Source organism: Falco peregrinus, chromosome 2 (genome assembly GCF_023634155.1).
Source record: "Falco peregrinus isolate bFalPer1 chromosome 2, bFalPer1.pri, whole genome shotgun sequence".
In the NCBI taxonomy this organism is placed as follows: Eukaryota; Metazoa; Chordata; class Aves; order Falconiformes; family Falconidae; genus Falco; species Falco peregrinus.
The window spans coordinates 26,543,157-26,551,504 of record NC_073722.1 but is presented as its reverse complement, the minus strand read 5'-3'; positions in this window follow the sequence as shown (position 1 = coordinate 26,551,504).

Below are 8,348 nucleotides of genomic sequence, written 5' to 3'. Positions count from 1 at the left end.
ACGGGAGGGCAGCTCACGGGAGCGGCATGCAGTGCTGCTTGACTTTTATTTTCAGTTCACAGGCTCTTTTCAGAGCTCCTGCCCTGCCCTGTGCCAGCTGCCCTGGGCACCCGGGCTCCTGAGGGAACCCGTTGTTCTGAGACTCCTAAGCATATACTTTCCTTAGCATGAGGCTCGTAGGAGATTTCCAGCAATTTTTAAACCCTGTATCAAATGTGACGGAGTCAAAATAGGGCACTTTAAAAAGGCAGGGGTTTGGGGTTTTTTAACTTTATGATCTATAGATTGGCAAAGAGCACCGGTTCTCTGTCAGTTGCTTGGCTTTCCTTCCAATGAGGTCCCAGCCTCCTGGTGAGATCCTCCTGGAAATACTTCCCTCAACTACGTGGCCACAACGTCCCAAGGCCAGTGAAGAAGCTGACTTTGCCCGTGTCCACACCTGACGTACAGCGTTGCAGAGCGCAGGGAACCCTTGCAGACTGGTTTCACTATGTGTGGGGTCACATCCACTGCATGGGCTGTGGGAAAGGAACAGTGTGGTGAAACGGTGGTGCATGCGGATACATGCTGCTGCACGGGGCATCGCTTTGTCTGCAAGTCGATTCAGATGCTCTGTACAATCGTCAGTCAGAATAAAGGCAGTAGAAGATTTTCCCACTGATTTTAATGAAAGCTGAATGGAGCCCGTAAAAGAAGGCACTAGCTGTTTGATGGTTTTGTTTCCCTGACTTGCAGCTAGCAAAGCCTGTGCAACCTCATGTTAACCATAAACAGTTGAAGAGGGAGCAGACTGTGGAAGCAGAGGCTTGCATCTCAAGCTATGCACTGGAAGCTATTTTGCATCATTAAAAAGTAGATTTTCTTTTCGGGGTTTATATGAGCACTGACCATTGTAAGTATAGCATGCATGTGTCATATCTCACACAGGTTGGGTTTTTTTTGTCATATATCTCTCCCCAAAAGAACCTCATACACCATGTTTGAGATGGTGTTTTCCCATTTCATTTATAAGTAATTACATAGGGTTTTTAAATGCAGAAATAGAAACATGATAGATTTAATACAACTAGCAATTAGATGAGTGCATCTTTAGAGTGTCGGCTGTTCACAAAGCAACCAACCATACCCCTTCTTTAACTCAAAGTTTAAAGGAATACATTTCCAGTGCATCATGTGTGCTGTGTACAATCACATTCCATAGAGCAGTCCAGATTCTTCACTCTGCATTGTACTTCTTGCCCCCGAGATTCTGACAGGACTGAGACAGAAGAGGCCGTTCTGTGGACAGAGCCACTTTCCTGCAGCTGACTCACTCACCTGGGTGCCCCACAGATAATGATTTCCCCACTAAACCTTTACTCAAATGTTTTCCAGTTTCTGCAGGCCCAAAGTATTTCTGTTCATTTTTTTTCCAGGCTGTATGAACAGGACTGATGATTTCCAGAAATAGAAGCAGATTCAGTCCAGTCTAAACATTCTTTGAACTAAACCAACCTGTCTGTAAAAGATAGCTGTACTTTAGACACCACCTCAGAACCAGAGAAGTTACTGTGTCATAAAAAAGGGGGAAAAAAAGGCATTCAGGCTGAGGGGGTTGAACAGCATGCTGCACATGGTGGGAGGTTGGAAAGAAACACTCAAGACCATTAGACTGCCCTTAGTGTTGCAAAGTGTGATATTATTTTAAATTTTGAGTTCAGTAGAAAATAGATTCTGACAATGATTTCTTGTGTGTTGTGCAAGGTCTCTCAGCATCCCTATGCACCGTCTTCCCTTTGTGTCGTGTCAGCTTTGCTTTTGTTTTGTAACTCCCTGAGAAATCCAGTTCTAACTGCACGCCCCTCCCCACCCCCCCACCCACCCCCCCCGGCCCCCGCGGTTGCTCTCTAACAAACACAGCTGTAATTGTGGTGGTTTTTTTTGTTTTGTTTTGATTTGGTTTTGGTTTTTTTTTTTGTGGTGGGTGTGTATGTAGGTGAAAGCTCATACCTCTGCCACTAGAGAAGGTGTCTCCGGAGGCAGGACAGGTGATGATGCTTTCTGACAGAGGACAGAGCTGAGGAGCAGACCGCCTGGGCTAGGTAGATGGCAGCACCTTTCCACAGCTCCCACATCAGAGCAGAGATGCAGGTGAGCACCAAGGAGAGACAAGCAAGCAGAAGCAGCAGTAGAGTGACAGAAAATTACCAGGTGTATGCTACCTACACCTAGTTTTTAGTGTAAGTGATGACTTTTCATGGAATCACTTACATTGGCAAAGACCTTTAAGATGATCAAGTCCAACCATTAATCCAGGACTGCCAAGTCCACCACTAAACCATGTCCCCAAGAACCACATCTACACATTTTTTAAACATGGCCAGGCAAGGTGATTCCATGACATCCCTGGGCACCTGTTCCAAGGCTTGACCACCCTTTCAGTGAAGAAATTTTTCATAATAACCAGTCTGAACTTAACCTGGTGCAACTTGAAGAGGCTTCCTCTTGTCCTGTTAATATTTATGTGGGAAAGGAGACCAGCTCCCACCTCACTACAGCCTCCTTTCAGGTAGCTGTAGAGAGGAATAAGGTCCTCCCTGAACCTCCTTTTCTCCAGACTAAACAACCCCAGTTCCCACAGCCGCTCCTCATCAGACTTGTGCTCCAGACCCTTCACCAGCTCCATTGCCCGTCTCTGGACACGCTGCAGCCCCTCAGTGTCTTTCTTGCAGTGAGGGGCCCAGACCTGAACACAGTATCTGAGGTGCAGCCCACTGGTGCTGAGTACGGGGGACGATCGCTGTCCTGGTCCTGCTGGCCACAATCTTTCAGACACAAGCCAGGAAGCTGTTGGCCTTCTTGGCCCCCTGGGCACCCTGCTGGTTCATGTTCAGCCAGCCGCCAGCCAGCACCCCCGGGTCCTTTTTGGCTGGGCAGCTTTCCAGCCACTCTTCCCTAAGCCTGTAGCATTGCGTGGGGCCCTTGTGCCCCAAGCGCAGGACCCGACACTTCTCCTTGTTGAACTTCATACAGTTGGCCTCAGCCCATCAGTCCAGCCTGTCCAGATCCTTCTGTAGAGCCTGCTGACCCTTATTGTGCAGTTCAACACTCCCCCCAGCTTGGTGTCATCTGCAAACTTACTGAGGGTGCAGCCAATCCCCTCGTTCAGATAGTTGGTGAAGATAATAAACAGGACTGGCCCCAGTGCTGAGCCCTGTGGAACACCACCTGTGACCAGCTGCCAGCTGGATGTAACTCCGTTCATCATCCCTCTTTGGGCTCGGCCACCCAGCCAGTGTTTTACCCAGTGTAGAGTACACCCATCCAAGCCATAAGCAGCTCATTTCTCCAGGAGAATGCTGTGGGAGATGGTGTCCAAGACTTTACTAAGGTCCTGGTAGACAACATGCACAGCCTTTCCCTCATCCACTAGGTGGGTCACCTTGTTCATAGGAGATCAGCATCATCAAGCAGGATTTGCCTTTCATAAACCTGTGCTGGCTAGGCCTGATGGCCTGCTTGTCCTGTACATGCCGAGTGATGGTGCTCAGGATGATGTGCCCCATAACCTTCCCCGGCACCGAGGTCAGGCTGACAGGCCAGTACTTCCCTGGATCCTCCTTCCTGCCCTTCTTGTACATGGATGTCATGTTGGCTAACCTCCAGTCTGCTGGGACCTCCCCAGTTAGCCAGGACTGTTGATAAATGATTGAGAGTGGCTTGGTGAGCTTCTCCACCAGCTCTCTCAGTACTCTCAGGTGGATCCCATCCGGCCCCACAGACTTGTGCATGCCTAAGTAGAGCACCAGGTCACTAACCATTTCCTCCTGGACTGTGGGGACTTCATTCTGCTCCTCCTCATTCCTGTCTTCCAGCTCACAGGTCTGAGTACCCTCAGGGTAACTGGGCTTGCTGTTAAAGACTGAGGCAAAGAAAATGTTAAGTACCTCAGCCTTTTCCTTATCCTCTGTGGCAATGTCCCCCTCACATTCAATAAAGGATGCAGATTATCCTTGGCCCTCCTCTTGTTTCCAACACATTTGTAAAAACATTTTTTGTTATCTTTAATGGCAGCAGCCAGCATGAGTTCTAGCTGGGCTTTTGCCTTTCTAATCTTCTCCCTGCATAACCTTAAGACATCCTTACAATCCTCCAGAGTTGCCTTCCCCTTCTTCCAAAGGTGGCAAACTCTCCTTCTTTCCCTGACTTCCAGCCAAAGCTCTCTGTTCAGCCAGGCTGGTCTTCTTCCCCGTCAGCTCATCTTTCAGCACGTGGGCACAGCCTGCTCCTGCAACTTTAAGACTACCTTCTTTAAGAATGTCCAGCCTTCCTGGACCCCTTGACCCTTCAGGACTTCACCACATCCTTGCAGCTGCCCCTTCAGGACTCATGGAGAGTGGGGAGGCTGGCCACCCAGCGCAGCCCAGCTTTGCTCCCCTGAACTGTTGTACTGTTTGGTTGCTGCCCTGATCTGGCTGGTATCCTTGCAAAGGGTTTGGGATTTCTGCTGCCTCTCCCTGCCAGCCACAGACCCTGACTGCATTCATCAGAGCAGTTGCCGAGTCACATCCCACTGCCTTGCCGGCAAAACCGGTGACCCTTTTTCAGCCTTGGCCCTCTTTTGTCAGCTTGTTGGCCATTCATTTATCAGTGCCAGCACTGATCCTGACTCCAGCTCACCCCATTTCCCCCTGTGAGTGCCCAGCAGTAGGTAATGTATGCGTGGAAGAGACACAGTAGTAACCTGGCACAGGCCCTCTGGAAGCATCTTATTTCCATTTTTTCTGTCTCATGACACAAACAGATGACTTAGGAAAAAGCTGCTGTTCCTAGGCCCCTGCTGCATTTCTTCCATTCTTTCTTAAAACTAAAAGCTTTTGGTAAAAGAACCTGGGAAAGTGTTTGATATGAAGCTCATCATTCCTTAGGAATTGCTGACTATGAAAACACCTGCACTGCCTTTGATAGACTGTCCTGGTTTCAGCTGGGATAGAGTTAGTTTTCTTCTTAGTAGCTGGTGCAGTGCCGTGTTTTGGATTTGGTGTGAGAATAATGTTGATAATGTATTTTTAGTTGTTGCTAAGTAATGTTTATAGAAAGCCAAGGACTTTTCAGTTCCTTAGGCCCTGCCAGTGAGAAGGCTGGAGGGGCACAAGAAATTGGGAGGGAGGAGACCCAGGACAGCAGACCCGAACAAGCCAAAGGGATATTCCATACCACAGAACATCATGCTCAGTATATAAACTGGGGGGAGCTGGCAGGGCTTGCTGATCACTGCTGGGGGACTGGCTGGGCATTGGTCGGGGCAGAGGGGTAAGCAAATCTGTGCTGGGTCCACTTGTTGTTTCCTTCTCTTCCCTTTGGATTTTATTTCTCTCCCCTTCTCTTTCCTTTCCATTACAATTATTCTTATTCTTTCAATTATTAAACTGTTCTTATCTCAGCCCTTGAGTTTTACCTTTTCCTGGATTCTCCTCCCCATCTCTTGTGGCAGAGGAGTGAGTGAGCAGCTGCGTGGCACTCCTTGGTTGCAGGCTGGGGTTAAACCATGACATAGGTGAAAGAGACAAAGATAACTTTGCACAGCAAATTTCTCTTCTATGGGGCTCATTGAGGACTGAGTAATCTGAAAGTAGCTGAATTGTTGAGGCTAGTAATATTTCTTTTAAAAATTGCGTGCAAACTAGTGACAATCAGCATGGTATAAATTTGCCTGAATCACTTGTAAATCAGAATCATCTGCCAATAAAAAGGGGAAGAAGTAACCTCAGTGCCCCAAAGGTTTGAATTCCTACATAAAGGGGTGCGGATGTTATAATGTGTAAGCCTGTAAGTTTTTTGTATTGAATGAGAGGAAACAGCCATCCTGACACATGGAGACTCTCTGGGATTGTGGGCAGGTTGGACTCAGCCAGATGTGGATGGGGTGTTTCTCTGTCCCACAGGGTCTGTCTCTCTCCTCACGCTAAGAGCTGCTCTCCTGCTGGAGAGGCTGGCAGGGTCCTGGCAACTTACTCTTGAGTGGGGGAAGCAGCACGGAGCAGATGGGCCACTGTGCACTGCAGTGGCTGAAATGGAACTGGGTTTCAGGTACACCTCCACTCCATGATTTTTGCCCAGTTATTGGGGCAGCAGGAGAAAACATTGCCTCCCTTTATGCCAGGTTAGTCCCTGGCTTTCAAGACTAAGGTCAGGTCTTTGTCCTGGAAAGGAAATGGATGGGCTTCTCTGTCCATAAACTGCCAACAACATCCAGAGGTAGCTCAGGATTTGAATGGTCTCACTTGCAATGAAAAGCAGGTGAGATGTCTTTCTCTTCACACTATGCAACCACTTCTCTCCAGACAGACACAGCTTTCCCCTGCTGTGGTCCCTAGGACCTTGCAGTGAAGCAGCGAGAAGTTGTTTTATCGCTACACGACCAAATGGGAGCTGAAGTCCCAAGAGACTTAAGCCCCTTGCTGATTGTTGAAGGCCATCTGGAGAGCTGTTATGTAGCTTTGGGTTTAGACACCCCTGACAGTTTAACAGTTTGAGTTCCTCGAGATTATGCAGAAAGTGTGGGAAAGAAGAGACAATTAAAGGCAGCCTTCTAGGCTGTAGTGTAGTGCACGGCCCTAAACTCACCCTCCCTACCCATTTTTTGCAAGGCAGCACAAGGCTGGTGCTCTGTATCTCTTGAGTTCCCTGTGCTTGAACATTGCAGTAAATTATTTTGCCTCCTGTGACAGGTTTGAGCATTTCTGATTGACTTCTTTTTGATCTATGGATGAATAAGCAGGAGTAAATCAAGAGATACAGACAGATGTGCATGCCTTAATATGCCTGTTACCAAACATCATTTCCCAGTTTTGTTTCTCACCACTGAAGTGGTTGCACATCGGTGCTTGGATAAATGGTTCCTACGGATGTGATGCTCCTTAAGTGCGTAAGATGTGTTGAAGCAGAAGACCAAGGAAAATGGATTTGCACCATGTTACAATTAACATATTTTGTGCATGGTAGAGTTTTAGGGAGAGAGGGGAGGCAGTGCTAAAGAGGTAGGATGCAGCATGAGTACAATGAGGCAATTCCTCCCACAGGTGGAAAGCAAGGAGGAGGCTGCGCAGAGAGCAGACTCGAAGATGTGAAATTAATGATAAAAATTTGACATTGGGAAAAGCTTTTTTTTAAAAAATAAGATTCTAAATTAGATTCAGCTCTTTGTTTGCTATGGTTTTTTAAATTCCTTGGAAATCTGGATAACTTGGGGCTTGCTAAAAAGGCTCATATATAAGAACAGGATTCTCTGGTCTGTGTTGCAGGAAGGGAACCTCAAAGTGAAATAGGAAGCTGAAAAGAGGGAAGCATCTCTTCAGAAAGACCTCATGAAAATTCCACAGGGCAAGAAAAAATGTGTTGGGCTTTTTTTGTGTGTGTGCAAGCTTTGTACATCAAAGCCCTGTTTCTCCACATCCTCTGAAACACACGTGTGACCTCCTTGCGTGAGGTAAGATCTAAATTCCAGCTTTCTGGGAGAAGATTGTTCCTCTTCAAAATAAGCATATAAAATCCTGAGCCTTGCTCAGAAGGAGGGGGTTAGTGGTTTGGTACAGAAGGTTTGATTTGTGAAGGATTTACCAGCAAGCAACCCCTGCTTGGGTGCTTTCGCACCCCACTGTGCTTTCCTGTTGTTCTGTGCAATGATGGAGTTCAGGTTTACCAGGGGCTGTAAGCACCTCTCTGTTAATAACTAACATCCCTCTCAGCAGCAGTGATCAAAACATGAGGTAAGCCTGGAGCAGCTCCCTGAGCTGCAGAAGAAAATGCATCTGTAAGTTATGATCCTTAAAGTGCCAGGCACCTTTCTTTAAGTGCAACATGGGGGTTGAGAAAGCGGGGAAGGATGTACGGTATCGTCATGCCCAAGACAGGCTCTCCTGCCCATCCATCCATAATCATGTGCAGCTGTGACCTGCCTTCCTTGACCCGTTATATCCCTGTGGCTTGGGAACCCAGGCTACCTCCAGGCAAGAGGGCAGGATATTACTCTGAGACCCCAACGCAAAGTTACCTGCTGGGTTGGGCTGGCAGGGAACAATCAAGCAGTCAGAGGCACCCAAAAATCCCTCGGAGTCAGGGTCCCCGCTCTCACCACACTCTTGTAATGAGAGGCAAGACATTATTTCAAGCAGGAGAGCTCTTGCTGGGGCAAGTCATGCCATACCTGGAGGGCAGGTACCTGCCCACCGACACCTCTGGGCCTTCAATCAGGCCTGGTAACCTCAGCAGCTTCTTAACTGTCATACTAGCTAACCTTTAACTGAATCCATAGCACCCACTCCCTCACCACTCTGTACTTTGCTCTGTAAAGATGATCTCTGTTTGAA